We start from the raw sequence: 16,316 nt of genomic DNA, 5'->3' as shown, positions 1-16,316 counted from the left end.
TTGAGTTCTTCCTCCAGTTCCTTGTGTAACACCCCGGATGTAACTTTCCCAATATGTACTCCAACTCTTGCCGTTTCCGGCCTTAAGTTATTTTATTTTCTCGGGTTCGGGTTCTTTGTCTCCATGTGTTGTTATCGTTGTCATGCATCTCATATCATCTCATCATGTGCATTGCATTTGCATACGTGTTCATCTCATGCATTCGAGCATTTTCCCTGTTGTTCGTTTTGCATTCCGGCGCTTCGTTCTCCTCGGTGGTCATTTCTACCTTTCTTTCGTGTGTGGGGATTAAACATTTCCGGATTGGACCGAGACTTGCCAAGTGGCCTTGGTTTACTACCGGTAGACCGCCTGTCAAGTTTCGTACCATTTGAACTTCGTTTGATGCTCCAACGGTTAATCAAGGGACCGAAAAGGCCTTGTGTGTGTTGCAGCCCAACACCCCTCCAATTTGGCCCAAAACCCACCAAAACCCTCTCCATCATCTAGAGCGTTCGATCACGACCGCGTGGCCGAAACCGCACCTCATTTGGACTCTCCTAGCTCCCTCTATGCCTATTTAAAGACACCCCCGAAAATCTCCTTCTCCTTCCCCCGAAACCCTAAAAATTGCCTCGCGCCGCGCCGGACATGTCCGTATCCGGCCAGACACTTCGCGCCACCGCCCCGGTCCACTAGCTGCGCGCCACGTGTCGCCTCGCCACCGCCACCCGCCGCGGCCCGGAGAGCCCGCGTCCGGCCCCCGGGCCCGTCCGCGCCGCCCGCGCCTGCCCTTCCCCGCCCGAGCCGGCAGTCTCCTTCGACGCTGGATCGCCGCGCCGCCGCGCCGGCCTCCCGTCCGGTGAGCTCCGCCACCGGAGCCGCCGGCCCCGCCCTCGTGGAGCTCCGCCACCGGAGCCGCACCGTCGCCGCCGCGCCTCCCCAGCCTCGTCGCCGGCCGCGCCCATACCGGCCCACGCCTCCCCGTCGTGCTCCGGCGAGCTTCCTCCCCGCCGGTGAACAGTACTCCGGCGAGCCGCATCGGGAACCGTGCAGATCTCAGATCTAGATTCAAACTCGGGTTGACTTTCTCCCAAAACCCTAGTTCATGTTGCCCTGTTCATCATGCTATAACTTTGCATCCGTAGCTCCGTTTTGGGCATATAGCATATCAAATTGTTCGTCTCAGAGAGAACATCATTTGATTCCATTGCATCATTTTCATTTGAGTTCATCTTGATGCCCGAAATGCTGTTAGAAGAGTGCTACTTGAGATAATTGTCAGATCTGCTGCTCCATTTAGATATTTGTCATTTTTGCCATGTTTATTGTGTGCGTGATATGCCCCTGAGTTCTAGATATGTTTTTTTAAGGGTTTTGCCATCTTTCCAGAGGTGCAACCCATATATTTTTGTGATGTGTGTGGTGACTAGCACAAGCTTGCAAAGTGAGATACTTGGTAATGCTGATTTCAGGGACTTAGCAATTCCGCTAAGTCCTTGATCTGTTTTTCTCATGATGCCATATGTTCATGTTGTTTCCTAGTGATCCGTGCCTCTTTTGAGGATGATCAGTAAGGATGTTTTGTTAATATTGTAGTGCTCTATCCGTCCATGTCTTTGTTTGCAATTATGGAGCACCCTAGCTTGAGTCAATCGAGCTCTATTTTTGCTACTTCGTGAATCTGGGCAGATTGTCTACTTGTTAGCAATTTTGCCGAGGATGTTGTAGTTGATCCGTGCATGCTATGCTATTGTTCTTGCCATGTCTAGCTTGCATTTTGTGTATTCTTGATGGATGTATGCTTAGCTTGCCATGACTTGCTCTGTAGTGAGTGCATCGAGCTCGTAAACATGCCTACTTGATATCTGTTTTCAGCATGCTCCAGTTTTCACTAAGTCTGAGAACTGATTATGTTTTTGCCACGTTCACATGCTTGCAATTGTATTTTCTGATCCCTTTTGGCTCAAGGTCACTAAGGGACTTTTGTTAATCTCTTTGAGTAGCTCCATGCCATGCTTTACTTTGCCATGTTCAGGTCCTGTAGCATGTAGCTTTGTTGCTCCGAAGAGTGCTATCTGATCTGAAATTCCAGACAAGTGTTAATTTCACTAAGTCTGAAATCTGTTTGTCATATGCATTTTTGCCATGCTTGTTTGAACCTGTTAATGGATGAATTGGCCGTAGCTCAGTGCTAGACTTTTGTTAAGCATCTTGAATGCATTCCTGCCATGTATTTTGATGCCATGTTTGAGTGCTGTAGCATGTTCATCTTGTTGCATTTAGATGGCTACTTGCTGTAAATCGCAGACCGGTGTCATATTTGAATCGCTTGCCATTTCCAAACCGTAACTCCGATTCCGGCGTTCTTTATATCGTTTTCAAGCGATTTCATCTCATCTTTCCAGTGGCACACTTGGATTTCCAAGTTGAGGCCAGGTTCATGCGTTCCTTGTCAAATCTTGCATATGCATCCCGCATCGCATCCCGCATAGCATACCATGTTTGCATCATATTGTTTGATCCTTGCACGTGGTTGATTGTGTCCTTGTTGCTTGTTTTTCTTGTTTGGGTAGAGCCGGGAGACGAGTTCGCTAACGAGGAGCCCGTTGAGTTTGCTTTCGAGGATCCAGTCAACTCTGACAACTTTGCAGGCAAGATGATCATACCCTCGAAATCACTACTATCTTTGCTTTGCTAGATGCTCGCTCTTTTGCTATGCCAATGCTACGATGCCTACCACTTGCTTTCAAGCCTCCCAAACTGCCATGTTAAACCTCTAACCCACCATGTCCTAGCAAACCGTTGATTGGCTATGTTACCGCTTTGCTCAGCCCCTCTTATAGCGTTGCTAGTTGCAGGTGAAGATTGGAGACCGTTCCTTGTCGGAACATTATTTACTTGTTGGGATATCATTATATTGCCATGTTATCTTAATGCATCTATATACTTGGTAAAGGGCGGAAGGCTCGGCCTCTCGCCTAGTGTTTTGTTCCACTCTTGCCGCTCTAGTTTCCGTCATATCGGTGTTATGTTCCCGGATTTTGCGTTCCTTACGCGGTTGGGTTATAATGGGAACCCCTTGATAGTTCGCCTTGATTAAAGCTTTTCCAGCAATGCCCAACCTTGGTTTTACCATTTGCCACCTAGCCTCTTTTTTCCTTGGGTTTCCGGAGCCCGAGGGTCATCTTATTTTAACCCCCCGGGCCAGTGCTCCTCTGAGTGTTGGTCCACCTGTCAGCTGCCGGTGGCCACCAGGGGCAACTCTGGGCTGGCCTACCCGTACCTAAGACAATCTGAGTGTGCCCTGAGAAAGAGATATGTGCAGCTCCTATCGGGATTTGTCGGCACATTCGGGTGGTGTTGCTGGATTAGTTTTAACCTGTCGAAGTGTCTTGAAGAACCGAGGTACCGAGTCTGATCGAAACGTCTCGGGAGAAGGTCTATTCCTTCGTTGACCGTGAGAGCTTGTCATGTGCTAAGTTGGGACTCCCCTGCAGGGATTTGAACTTTCGAAAGCCGTGCCCACGGTTATGGGCAGATGGGAATTTGTTAATATCCGGTTGTAGATAACTTGAACCTTAACTTAATTAAAATGAATCAACTGAGTGTGTTACCGTGATGGCCTCTTCTCGGCGGAGTCCGGGAAGTGGACACGGTGTTGGAGTAATGCTTGCGCAGGTTGCTCTCTAGTTTCTCGCTCGCGCTTTGCCTCCTCTTCTCGCCCCCTTTTGCGAACAGGATAGCCACCATATACGCTAGTCGCTTGCTGCAGCTCCACCTTATTTACCTTGCCATACCTATTAAGCTTAAATAGTCTTGATCGCGAGGGTTCGAGATTGCTGAGTCCCGATGGCTCACAGATTACTATTACACCAGATGCAGGGCCTGATGATTCTGCTCCAGGTGACGCGCTCGAGCTCAAGTGGGAGTTCGACGAGGACTCTCAACGATACTATGTTTCTTTTCCTGATGATCAGTAGTGGTGCCTAGTTGGGGGTGATCGGGACCGTGTCGCATGTTGGGTTATCTTTTATTTTGGCGCCGTAGTCGGGCCATGAGTGTTTGAATGATGTAATGTTATTTATGTCCTTGATTGACGTGGCGAGTGTAAGCCAACTATGTTTTCTCCCCTTTATTATTTATATTACATGGGATGTTGTGAAGATTGCCTAACTTGCGACATATGCCTTCAATGCGATTATGCCTCTAAGTCGTGCCTCGACACATGGGAGATATAGTCGCATCGAGGGTGTTACAAGTTGGTAATCAGAGCCTTCCCCGACCTTAGAAGCCCCATTGTTTGATCGTTTTTAGTGGCCGAGTTGTGTCTAGAAAAATGTTTTGAGTCATTTAGGAATTATATATCAGAGAGTTAGGAATTCTTTTTACTTCCCAGTCTCCTCATCGCTCTGGTAAGGCATCCTGACGTAGAGTTTTGACTCTTCTCTTCTCAAATTTCACTAAAAAAAATTTTAGGATCACGCGGGTATCTTGGAATCGTTCCGATGGTTTTATGACGAGAACATTGTCTTGGTGCCTCCTGTCAGGGGTTTTGTGGAGGTGTCCCGGGGTGTTGAGCTCTGAGGTGTTGTCGTCATAATTTATCGTTGCAGTTCTGGAATACCTGAGTTTAGTACGCCGACATCGAAAATCTCTTTTATGCAGTTCGTTGGTGAGATAACCTCGACGCCACCCAGTACTGGGGCGGGAGTTCGGGAGTATCGCCATAACTTGTATAACGGATGCTTTTCAAAGGTTGAGGTAGATGGTTTCCGAAGTTTTTCTCGGTTATGTGTTGAAGGATGGATACAACTGGATGTAGGATTTGCTAGATTTGGGTGAGATATTATGCTTCCCCTGTATCCCCAACACCTGATTGCATAAGCGGAAAGGTTCGGGAGTTTCATAGGTGGGAATTCTTGTAGCTCTAGTTCTTCTTCCACGGATATTTGGTTTGAGATTGGGATTTCTTACCGAGTATTCGTTCTTGATCCGTACCTTGTTGATTTATTTCTCTACCTAAATTCTAAGTGGCTTCTCAATTTATGGATATGTGACCATTTCAAGAGGAATGCATTCGTTCATTTTGTTCGGATGTGAAAGACTTTACGTTGCAATTTTCATTCCGTTGGATTCAGCTTCATTTATCTGTCTATGTGCTAACAGTGGTCGACCTCTTCAGGATGGCTCCCGCTAAGAACACCAATCAGAATCAGAATCAAGATCCGCCACCACCTCCACCTCCTCCGAAGGCATGGAAAGCTGTGATGGACGCAACCAATGCAAACACACAGTTGATCATGCAAATTCTCCAAGAGCGCAATCAAGGCAACCAAGGGAACCAAGGCAACAATCAGAATCACTTTGCTACACTCAACCAGTTTCTTGCTAACGGGCCAAAGACTTTCAGCAATTGTGTTGAGGCAACCGATGCTGACGATTGGCTCGTGGATCTGTGCAAGCATTTCGAGTGCAGTAACGTCAGGCCTGAGGACTTTGTCAAGTTCGCTTCCTTCCAACTCAAAGATCAAGCTGCAGAATGGTTCCAGCAGTACAAGGATTCCAGAGGTGGACATGTGATCACTTGGGATGAATTCCGTCAAGATTTCAGAGCTCACCATATCCCTCAGAGCGTGGTTGAAAGCAAGCGTGAGGAATTCCGCAACCTGAAGCAAGGCTCTTTGTCTGTCTATGACTACAACAAGTTGTTTCAGAAGCTCGCCCGCTTTGCCAAGCAGGACGTTCCTGATGAGAAGAGCATGATATACCAGTTCAGGGGTGGTCTTAGAGAAGAAATTCAGCTAGCTCTTGTTCTCTTTGAGCCCTTGAGGTACGATGAGTTCTACAACATGGCACTGAAGCAAGAGGCCGCTCAACTGAGGTGTGATGCTTCCAAGAAGCGAGTCAGAGATGCTACTCCTTCTTCCTCTACTCAAGTGGCTAAGCAGCAGAAGTATTGGCTTCCTCCTCCTCCGTTCCGTCAGCCGTATCAGCAGAAGAGCAAAGGTGGCAGTGGATCTTCCCACCCACCCAACCCTGACTTTCAGAACAAGACTTCGTCTCAAGCTCCGAGATCGAGTGCTCCGTACCACCGTCCGCTTTCAGAGGTCACGTGCAACAAGTGCCAACAGAAGGGTCACTATGCCAACAAGTGTCTCAATCAGAGGCGTCTTCCTCCTCCTCCTCCTGTGAGATCGGCAAGTACAGCTGTGGTCAAGCATAACCCCCAAGCACGCCAAGATCAACTTGATGAACACAGCTCAGGCAGATGATTCGTCAGATGTCATCATGGGTAACCTTCCTGTTAACGATGTTCCTGCAAAAGTTCTTTTTGACAAGGGTGCATCGCATTGTTTCATTTCGAGACCGTTTTCATCTAAGCATGGTTTGACTTTGCAAATTTTGCCTAGTCCATTAGCAGTTGTCTCTCCTGGTAGGCGCATGCATGCTAACTCCATTGCTCCGGATGTTACTATCACCTTGGGTGACTACAAGTTTCTGGCTTCTCCAACGGTTCTTGGTGACTCGAATATTGATCTTATTCTTGGAATGGATTGGCTTTCTAAGCACAAGGCGCTTCTTGATTGTGCTGCCAGGCAGATTCAATTGACTCATTCGTCTGAGGATGTAATTGTCTTTGCCACTCGGGATAATACTATCCGTCTGTTTTCTCTCAATGAGAAGGGTGAACTGGATGCTATCTTGCAAATTCCAGTCGTTTGCGAATATCAAGACGTCTTTTCAGAAGAGCTCCCAGGAATGCCTCCGCACCGGCCAGTTGAATTCGTCATCGATCTTGAGCCTAGCACAGAACCTGTGTGCAAGCGTCCTTACAAGCTCGGACCTGAAGAGTTGAAGGAGCTGAAGAAGCAACTCGATATTCAAGAAAGAATGGGTCTCATCCGGCCTAGTTCTTCTCCGTGGGGTTGTGGTGTTCTTTTTGTGAAGAAGAAGGATGGAACGGACCGACTTTGTGTTGATTACCGTCCATTGAACAAGAAGACCATCAAGAACAAATACCCACTTCCCAACATCAATGAGCTATTCGAACAACTCAAAGGTGCCCAAGTATTCTCCAAGCTTGATCTCCGTATGGGTTATCATCAGATTCGAATCCGTGAGCAAGATATTCCCAAGATGGCTTTCAGGACAAGCTATGGTTCATATGAATACACTGTCATGTCTTTTGGCCTCGTCAACGCTCCTCCGACGTTCTCTCGCATGATGAACTTCATCTTCAACGCCTACACCAATGACTTCGTTTTGGTCTATCTCGACGACATTCTGGTTTTCTCGAAGAACAAGGAAGATCATGCCAAGCACTTGCGTTTGGTACTCGATAAGCTGAGGGAACACAAGTTCTACGCCAAGTTCTCCAAGTCCGAATTTTGGCTCGATGAGGTTCTTTATCTTGGTCATATCATCTCTGCCAAGGGCATTGCGGTGAATCCTGAGAAGGTGTCTGCAATTGTGAATTGGGAACCTCCTCAGAACGTGAAGCAACTCCGTAGCTTCCTCGGTCTCGCAAGCTACTGCCGAAGATTTGTTGAAAACTTTTCCAAGATCGCGAAGCCTCTCTCAAATCTTCTCCAGAAGCACGTCAAGTACGTTTGGTCTCCGGAGTGTGACATTGCTTTCAACACTTTGAAAGAGAAATTGATCACTGCTCCAGTTCTGACTCCGCCTGATGAATCCAAACCGTATGAGGTCTTTTGTGATGCCTCTCTCCAAGGTCTTGGCGCAGTATTGATGCAAGAGAAGAAAGTTGTTGCTTATACCTCTCGCCAGTTGAAGCCTAATGAGAAGAACTACCCCACTCATGATCTCGAGTTGGCGGCAGTTGTGCATGCTCTTTTGACTTGGAGACATCTCTTATTGGGAAGAAAAGTGGACATTTTCACTGATCATAAGAGTCTCAAGTACATCTTCACTCAGCCTAATCTCAACCTCAGGCAAACTCGATGGGTCGAAATGATTCAAGAGTATAATCCGAGTATCGAGTATACTCCAGGCAAGGCCAATGTGATTGCTGACGCATTGAGCAGGAAGGCTTATTGCAACAGTCTGATTCTCAAGCCTTATCAACCCGAGCTTTGTGAAGCTTTCCGCAAACTTAATCTGCAAGTTGTTCCTCAAGGTTTCCTCGCCAACCTTCAATTCTCTCCTACCTTGGAAGACCAGATTCGCCAAGCTCAGCTTCTCGATGCTATGGTGAAAAAGGTGAAGATTGGGATTGCCAAGAGTCAACCCAAGTACAAGTGCTACCGCCTTGATGACAAGGACACTCTCTTCTTCGAGGATCGTATTGTTGTGCCCAAAGGTGAACTTCGTAAAGTGATCATGAACGAGGCTCACAATTCTCTCCTCTCCATCCACCCTGGGAGCACGAAGATGTATCAGGACCTCAAGCAGGCTTATTGGTGGACTCGAATGAAGCGCGAGATTGCTCAATTCGTGAATGAGTGTGATGTCTGCAGAAGAGTGAAGGCAGAACACCAAAGGCCAGCTGGTCTCCTCCAACCTCTTGCCATTCCAGAATGGAAGTTTGACCACATTGAAATGGACTTCGTGACTGGGTTTCCTAAGTCCAAGCGTGGCAATGATGCTATATTCGTTGTCATCGACAAACTCACCAAAGTGGCTCACTTTCTGCCTATCAAAGAGTCAATCACTGCAGCTCAATTGACGGAACTCTATACCTCTCGGATTGTCTCTCTGCACGGTATTCCACAAGTGATCTCTTCAGATCGTGGCAGCATCTTTACCTCCAAGTTTTGGGATTCTTTTCAGAAGGCCATGGGCACCAACATCCGCTTCAGCACAGCTTTCCATCCTCAGACTAGCGGTCAAGTCGAGCGTGTCAACCAGATTCTTGAAGATATGCTCAGGGCTTGTGTGATCTCCTTCGGCATGAAGTGGGAGGATTGTCTTCCTTATGCTGAATTCTCCTACAACAACAGTTTTCAAGCAAGTTCGGGCAAAGCCCCATTTGAAATTCTGTATGGCAGGAAGTGTCGTACCCCTCTCAACTGGTCCGAAACCGGTGAACGTCAGCTGCTGGGTAATGACTTAATCACAGAGGCAGAGGAAATATGCAAAGTCATTCGAGATAACCTCAAAGCAGCCCAATCCCGCCAGAAGAGCTACTATGATAGTAAGCACCGTGATTTGGCTTTCGATATCGGAGATCATGTTTACCTCCGCGTCTCTCCAATGAAAGGTACTCGTCGCTTCGGTATCAAAGGGAAGCTTGCCCCTAGATACGTGGGACCTTTCAAGACTGTCAGCAAGAGAGGCGATCTCGCCTATCAACTCGAGCTTCCTTCAAACTTTGCAAATGTTCATGATGGGTTCCATGTCTCTCAGCTCCGAAAGTGCTTCAAGACTCCTGACCGCACCGTCAACTTCGAGGACATTGAGCTCCAAGAAGATCTCTCCTATCGTGAGCACCCAATTGCTATTCTTGAAGAGACTGAACGCAAGACTCACAACAAGTCAATCAAATTCCTCAAAGTCAAGTGGTCACACCATTCCGACCGTGAAGCTACCTGGGAACGCGAGGATCACCTCCGTTCTGAGTACCCGGCGTTCTTTCAGTCCTAGATCTCGGGACGAGATCCTTTCGTAGTGGTGGAGTGTTGTAACACCCCGGATGTAACTTTCCCAATATGTACTCCAACTCTTGCCGTTTCCGGCCTTAAGTTATTTTATTTTCTCGGGTTCGGGTTCTTTGTCTCCATGTGTTGTTATCGTTGTCATGCATCTCACATCATGTCATCATGTGCATTGCATTTGCATACGTGTTCATCTCATGCATTCGAGCATTTTCCCCGTTGTCCATTTTGCATTCCGGCGCTTCGTTCTCCTCCGGTGGTCATTTCTACCTTTCTTTCGTGTGTGGGGATTAAACATTTCTGTATTGGACCGAGACTTGCCAAGCGGCCTTGGTTTACTACCGGTAGACCGCCTGTCAAGTTTCGTACCATTTGGACTTCGTTTGATGCTCCAACGGTTAACCGAGGGACCGAAAAGGCCTCGTGTGTGTTGCAGCCCAACACCCCTCCAATTTGGCCCAAAACCCACCAAAACCCTCTCCATCATCTAGAGCGTTCGATCACGACCGCATGGCCGAAACCGCACCTCATTTGGACTCTCCTAGCTCCCTCTATGCCTATTTAAAGACACCCACGAAAATCTCCTTCTCCTTCCCCTGAAACCCTAAAAATTGCCTCGCGCCGCGCCGGACATGTCCGTATCCGGCTGGACACTTCGCGCCACCGCCCCGGTCCACTAGCTGTGCGCCACGTGTCGCCTCGCCGCCGCCACCCGCCGCGGCCCGGAGAGCCCGCGTCCGGCCCCCGGGCCCGTCCGCGCCGCCCGCGCCTGCCCTTCCCCGCCCGAGCCGGCAGTCTCCTTAGACGCCGGATCGCCGCGCCGCCGCGCCGGCCCCGCCCTCGTGGAGCTCCGCCACCGGAGCCGCACCGTCGCCGCCGCGCCTCCCCAGCCTCGTCGCCGGCCGCGCCCATACCGGCCCACGCCTCCCCGTCGTGCTCCGGCGAGCTTCCTCCCCGCCGGTGAACAGTACTCCGGCGAGCCGCATCGGGAACCGTGCAGATCTCAGATCTAGATTCAAACTCGGGTTGACTTTCTCCCAAAACCCTAGTTCATGTTGCCCTGTTCATCGTGCTATAACTTTGCATCTGTAGCTCCGTTTTGGGCATATAGCATATCAAATTGTTCGTCTCAGAGAGAACATCATTTGATTCCATTGCATCATTTTCATTTGAGTTCATCTTGATGCCCGAAATGCTGTTAGAAGAGTGCTACTTGAGATAATTGTCAGATCTGCTGCTCCATTTAGATATTTGTCATTTTTGCCATGTTTATTGTGTGCGTGATATGCCCCTGAGTTCTAGATATGTTTTTTTAAGGGTTTTGCCATCTTTCCAGAGGTGCAACCCATATATTTTTGTGATGTGTGTGGTGACTAGCACAAGCTTGCAAAGTGAGATACTTGGTAATGCTGATTTCAGGGACTTAGCAATTCCGCTAAGTCCTTGATCTGTTTTTCTCATGATGCCATATGTTCATGTTGTTTCCTAGTGATCCGTGCCTCTTTTGAGGATGATCAGTAAGGATGTTTTGTTAATATTGTAGTGCTCTATCCGTCCATGTCTTTGTTTGCAATTATGGAGCACCCTAGCTTGAGTCAATCGAGCTCTATTTTTGCTACTTCGTGAATCTGGGCAGATTGTCTACTTGTTAGCAATTTTGCCGAGGATGTTGTAGTTGATCCGTGCATGCTATGCTATTGTTCTTGCCATGTCTAGCTTGCATTTTGTGTATTCTTGATGGATGTATGCTTAGCTTGCCATGACTTGCTCTGTAGTGAGTGCATCGAGCTCGTAAACATGCCTACTTGATATCTGTTTTCAGCATGCTCCAGTTTTCACTAAGTCTGAGAACTGATTATGTTTTTGCCACGTTCACATGCTTGCAATTGTATTTTCTGATCCCTTTTGGCTCAAGGTCACTAAGGGACTTTTGTTAATCTCTTTGAGTAGCTCCATGCCATGCTTTACTTTGCCATGTTCAGGTCCTGTAGCATGTAGCTTTGTTGCTCCGAAGAGTGCTATCTGATCTGAAATTCCAGACAAGTGTTAATTTCACTAAGTCTGAAATCTGTTTGTCATATGCATTTTTGCCATGCTTGTTTGAACCTGTTAATGGATGAATTGGCCGTAGCTCAGTGCTAGACTTTTGTTAAGCATCTTGAATGCATTCCTGCCATGTATTTTGATGCCATGTTTGAGTGCTGTAGCATGTTCATCTTGTTGCATTTAGATGGCTACTTGCTGTAAATCGCAGACCGGTGTCATATTTGAATCGCTTGCCATTTCCAAACCGTAACTCCGATTCCGGCGTTCTTTATATCGTTTTCAAGCGATTTCATCTCATCTTTCCAGTGGCACACTTGGATTTCCAAGTTGAGGCCAGGTTCATGCGTTCCTTGTCAAATCTTGCATATGCATCCCGCATCGCATCCCGCATAGCATACCATGTTTGCATCATATTGTTTGATCCTTGCACGTGGTTGATTGTGTCCTTGTTGCTTGTTTTTCTTGTTTGGGTAGAGCCGGGAGACGAGTTCGCTAACGAGGAGCCCGTTGAGTTTGCTTTCGAGGATCCAGTCAACTCTGACAACTTTGCAGGCAAGATGATCATACCCTCGAAATCACTACTATCTTTGCTTTGCTAGATGCTCGCTCTTTTGCTATGCCAATGCTACGATGCCTACCACTTGCTTTCAAGCCTCCCAAACTGCCATGTTAAACCTCTAACCCACCATGTCCTAGCAAACCGTTGATTGGCTATGTTACCGCTTTGCTCAGCCCCTCTTATAGCGTTGCTAGTTGCAGGTGAAGATTGGAGACCGTTCCTTGTCGGAACATTATTTACTTGTTGGGATATCATTATATTGCCATGTTATCTTAATGCATCTATATACTTGGTAAAGGGCGGAAGGCTCGGCCTCTCGCCTAGTGTTTTGTTCCACTCTTGCCGCTCTAGTTTCCGTCATATCGGTGTTATGTTCCCGGATTTTGCGTTCCTTACGCGGTTGGGTTATAATGGGAACCCCTTGATAGTTCGCCTTGATTAAAGCTTTTCCAGCAATGCCCAACCTTGGTTTTACCATTTGCCACCTAGCCTCTTTTTTCCTTGGGTTTCCGGAGCCCGAGGGTCATCTTATTTTAACCCCCCGGGCCAGTGCTCCTCTGAGTGTTGGTCCACCTGTCAGCTGCCGGTGGCCACCAGGGGCAACTCTGGGCTGGCCTACCCGTACCTAAGACAATCTGAGTGTGCCCTGAGAAAGAGATATGTGCAGCTCCTATCGGGATTTGTCGGCACATTCGGGTGGTGTTGCTGGATTAGTTTTAACCTGTCGAAGTGTCTTGAAGAACCGAGGTACCGAGTCTGATCGAAACGTCTCGGGAGAAGGTCTATTCCTTCGTTGACCGTGAGAGCTTGTCATGTGCTAAGTTGGGACTCCCCTGCAGGGATTTGAACTTTCGAAAGCCGTGCCCACGGTTATGGGCAGATGGGAATTTGTTAATATCCGGTTGTAGATAACTTGAACCTTAACTTAATTAAAATGAATCAACTGAGTGTGTTACCGTGATGGCCTCTTCTCGGCGGAGTCCGGGAAGTGGACACGGTGTTGGAGTAATGCTTGCGCAGGTTGCTCTCTAGTTTCTCGCTCGCGCTTTGCCTCCTCTTCTCGCCCCCTTTTGCGAACAGGATAGCCACCATATACGCTAGTCGCTTGCTGCAGCTCCACCTTATTTACCTTGCCATACCTATTAAGCTTAAATAGTCTTGATCGCGAGGGTTCGAGATTGCTGAGTCCCGATGGCTCACAGATTACTATTACACCAGATGCAGGGCCTGATGATTCTGCTCCAGGTGACGCGCTCGAGCTCAAGTGGGAGTTCGACGAGGACTCTCAACGATACTATGTTTCTTTTCCTGATGATCAGTAGTGGTGCCTAGTTGGGGGTGATCGGGACCGTGTCGCATGTTGGGTTATCTTTTATTTTGGCGCCGTAGTCGGGCCATGAGTGTTTGAATGATGTAATGTTATTTATGTCCTTGATTGACGTGGCGAGTGTAAGCCAACTATGTTTTCTCCCCTTTATTATTTATATTACATGGGATGTTGTGAAGATTGCCTAACTTGCGACATATGCCTTCAATGCGATTATGCCTCTAAGTCGTGCCTCGACACATGGGAGATATAGTCGCATCGAGGGTGTTACAAGTTGGTAATCAGAGCCTTCCCCGACCTTAGAAGCCCCATTGTTTGATCGTTTTTAGTGGCCGAGTTGTGTCTAGAAAAATGTTTTGAGTCATTTAGGAATTATATATCAGAGAGTTAGGAATTCTTTTTACTTCCCAGTCTCCTCATCGCTCTGGTAAGGCATCCTGACGTAGAGTTTTGACTCTTCTCTTCTCAAATTTCACTAAAAAAAATTTTAGGATCACGCGGGTATCTTGGAATCGTTCCGATGGTTTTATGACGAGAACATTGTCTTGGTGCCTCCTGTCAGGGGTTTTGTGGAGGTGTCCCGGGGTGTTGAGCTCTGAGGTGTTGTCGTCATAATTTATCGTTGCAGTTCTGGAATACCTGAGTTTAGTACGCCGACATCGAAAATCTCTTTTATGCAGTTCGTTGGTGAGATAACCTCGACGCCACCCAGTACTGGGGCGGGAGTTCGGGAGTATCGCCATAACTTGTATAACGGATGCTTTTCAAAGGTTGAGGTAGATGGTTTCCGAAGTTTTTCTCGGTTATGTGTTGAAGGATGGATACAACTGGATGTAGGATTTGCTAGATTTGGGTGAGATATTATGCTTCCCCTGTATCCCCAACACCTGATTGCATAAGCGGAAAGGTTCGGGAGTTTCATAGGTGGGAATTCTTGTAGCTCTAGTTCTTCTTCCACGGATATTTGGTTTGAGATTGGGATTTCTTACCGAGTATTCGTTCTTGATCCGTACCTTGTTGATTTATTTCTCTACCTAAATTCTAAGTGGCTTCTCAATTTATGGATATGTGACCATTTCAAGAGGAATGCATTCGTTCATTTTGTTCGGATGTGAAAGACTTTACGTTGCAATTTTCATTCCGTTGGATTCAGCTTCATTTATCTGTCTATGTGCTAACAGTGGTCGACCTCTTCAGGATGGCTCCCGCTAAGAACACCAATCAGAATCAGAATCAAGATCCGCCACCACCTCCACCTCCTCCGAAGGCATGGAAAGCTGTGATGGACGCAACCAATGCAAACACACAGTTGATCATGCAAATTCTCCAAGAGCGCAATCAAGGCAACCAAGGGAACCAAGGCAACAATCAGAATCACTTTGCTACACTCAACCAGTTTCTTGCTAACGGGCCAAAGACTTTCAGCAATTGTGTTGAGGCAACCGATGCTGACGATTGGCTCGTGGATCTGTGCAAGCATTTCGAGTGCAGTAACGTCAGGCCTGAGGACTTTGTCAAGTTCGCTTCCTTCCAACTCAAAGATCAAGCTGCAGAATGGTTCCAGCAGTACAAGGATTCCAGAGGTGGACATGTGATCACTTGGGATGAATTCCGTCAAGATTTCAGAGCTCACCATATCCCTCAGAGCGTGGTTGAAAGCAAGCGTGAGGAATTCCGCAACCTGAAGCAAGGCTCTTTGTCTGTCTATGACTACAACAAGTTGTTTCAGAAGCTCGCCCGCTTTGCCAAGCAGGACGTTCCTGATGAGAAGAGCATGATATACCAGTTCAGGGGTGGTCTTAGAGAAGAAATTCAGCTAGCTCTTGTTCTCTTTGAGCCCTTGAGGTACGATGAGTTCTACAACATGGCACTGAAGCAAGAGGCCGCTCAACTGAGGTGTGATGCTTCCAAGAAGCGAGTCAGAGATGCTACTCCTTCTTCCTCTACTCAAGTGGCTAAGCAGCAGAAGTATTGGCTTCCTCCTCCTCCGTTCCGTCAGCCGTATCAGCAGAAGAGCAAAGGTGGCAGTGGATCTTCCCACCCACCCAACCCTGACTTTCAGAACAAGACTTCGTCTCAAGCTCCGAGATCGAGTGCTCTGTACCACCGTCCGCTTTCAGAGGTCACGTGCAACAAGTGCCAACAGAAGGGTCACTATGCCAACAAGTGTCTCAATCAGAGGCGTCTTCCTCCTCCTCCTCCTGTGAGATCGGCAAGTACAGCTGTGGTCAAGCATAACCCCCAAGCACGCCAAGATCAACTTGATGAACACAGCTCAGGCAGATGATTCGTCAGATGTCATCATGGGTAACCTTCCTGTTAACGATGTTCCTGCAAAAGTTCTTTTTGACAAGGGTGCATCGCATTGTTTCATTTCGAGACCGTTTTCATCTAAGCATGGTTTGACTTTGCAAATTTTGCCTAGTCCATTAGCAGTTGTCTCTCCTGGTAGGCGCATGCATGCTAACTCCATTGCTCCGGATGTTACTATCACCTTGGGTGACTACAAGTTTCTGGCTTCTCCAACGGTTCTTGGTGACTCGAATATTGATCTTATTCTTGGAATGGATTGGCTTTCTAAGCACAAGGCGCTTCTTGATTGTGCTGCCAGGCAGATTCAATTGACTCATTCGTCTGAGGATGTAATTGTCTTTGCCGCTCGGGATAATACTATCCGTCTGTTTTCTCTCAATGAGAAGGGTGAACTGGATGCTATCTTGCAAATTCCAGTCGTTTGCGAATATCAAGACGTCTTTTCAGAAGAGCTCCCAGGAATGCCTCCGCACCG

This window comes from Triticum urartu, chromosome 5A (assembly GCF_056163025.1).
Source record: "Triticum urartu cultivar PI428250 chromosome 5A, HENAU_Tu73, whole genome shotgun sequence".
Taxonomy (NCBI): Eukaryota; Viridiplantae; Streptophyta; class Magnoliopsida; order Poales; family Poaceae; genus Triticum; species Triticum urartu.
This window is presented reverse-complemented; position numbering follows the sequence as displayed.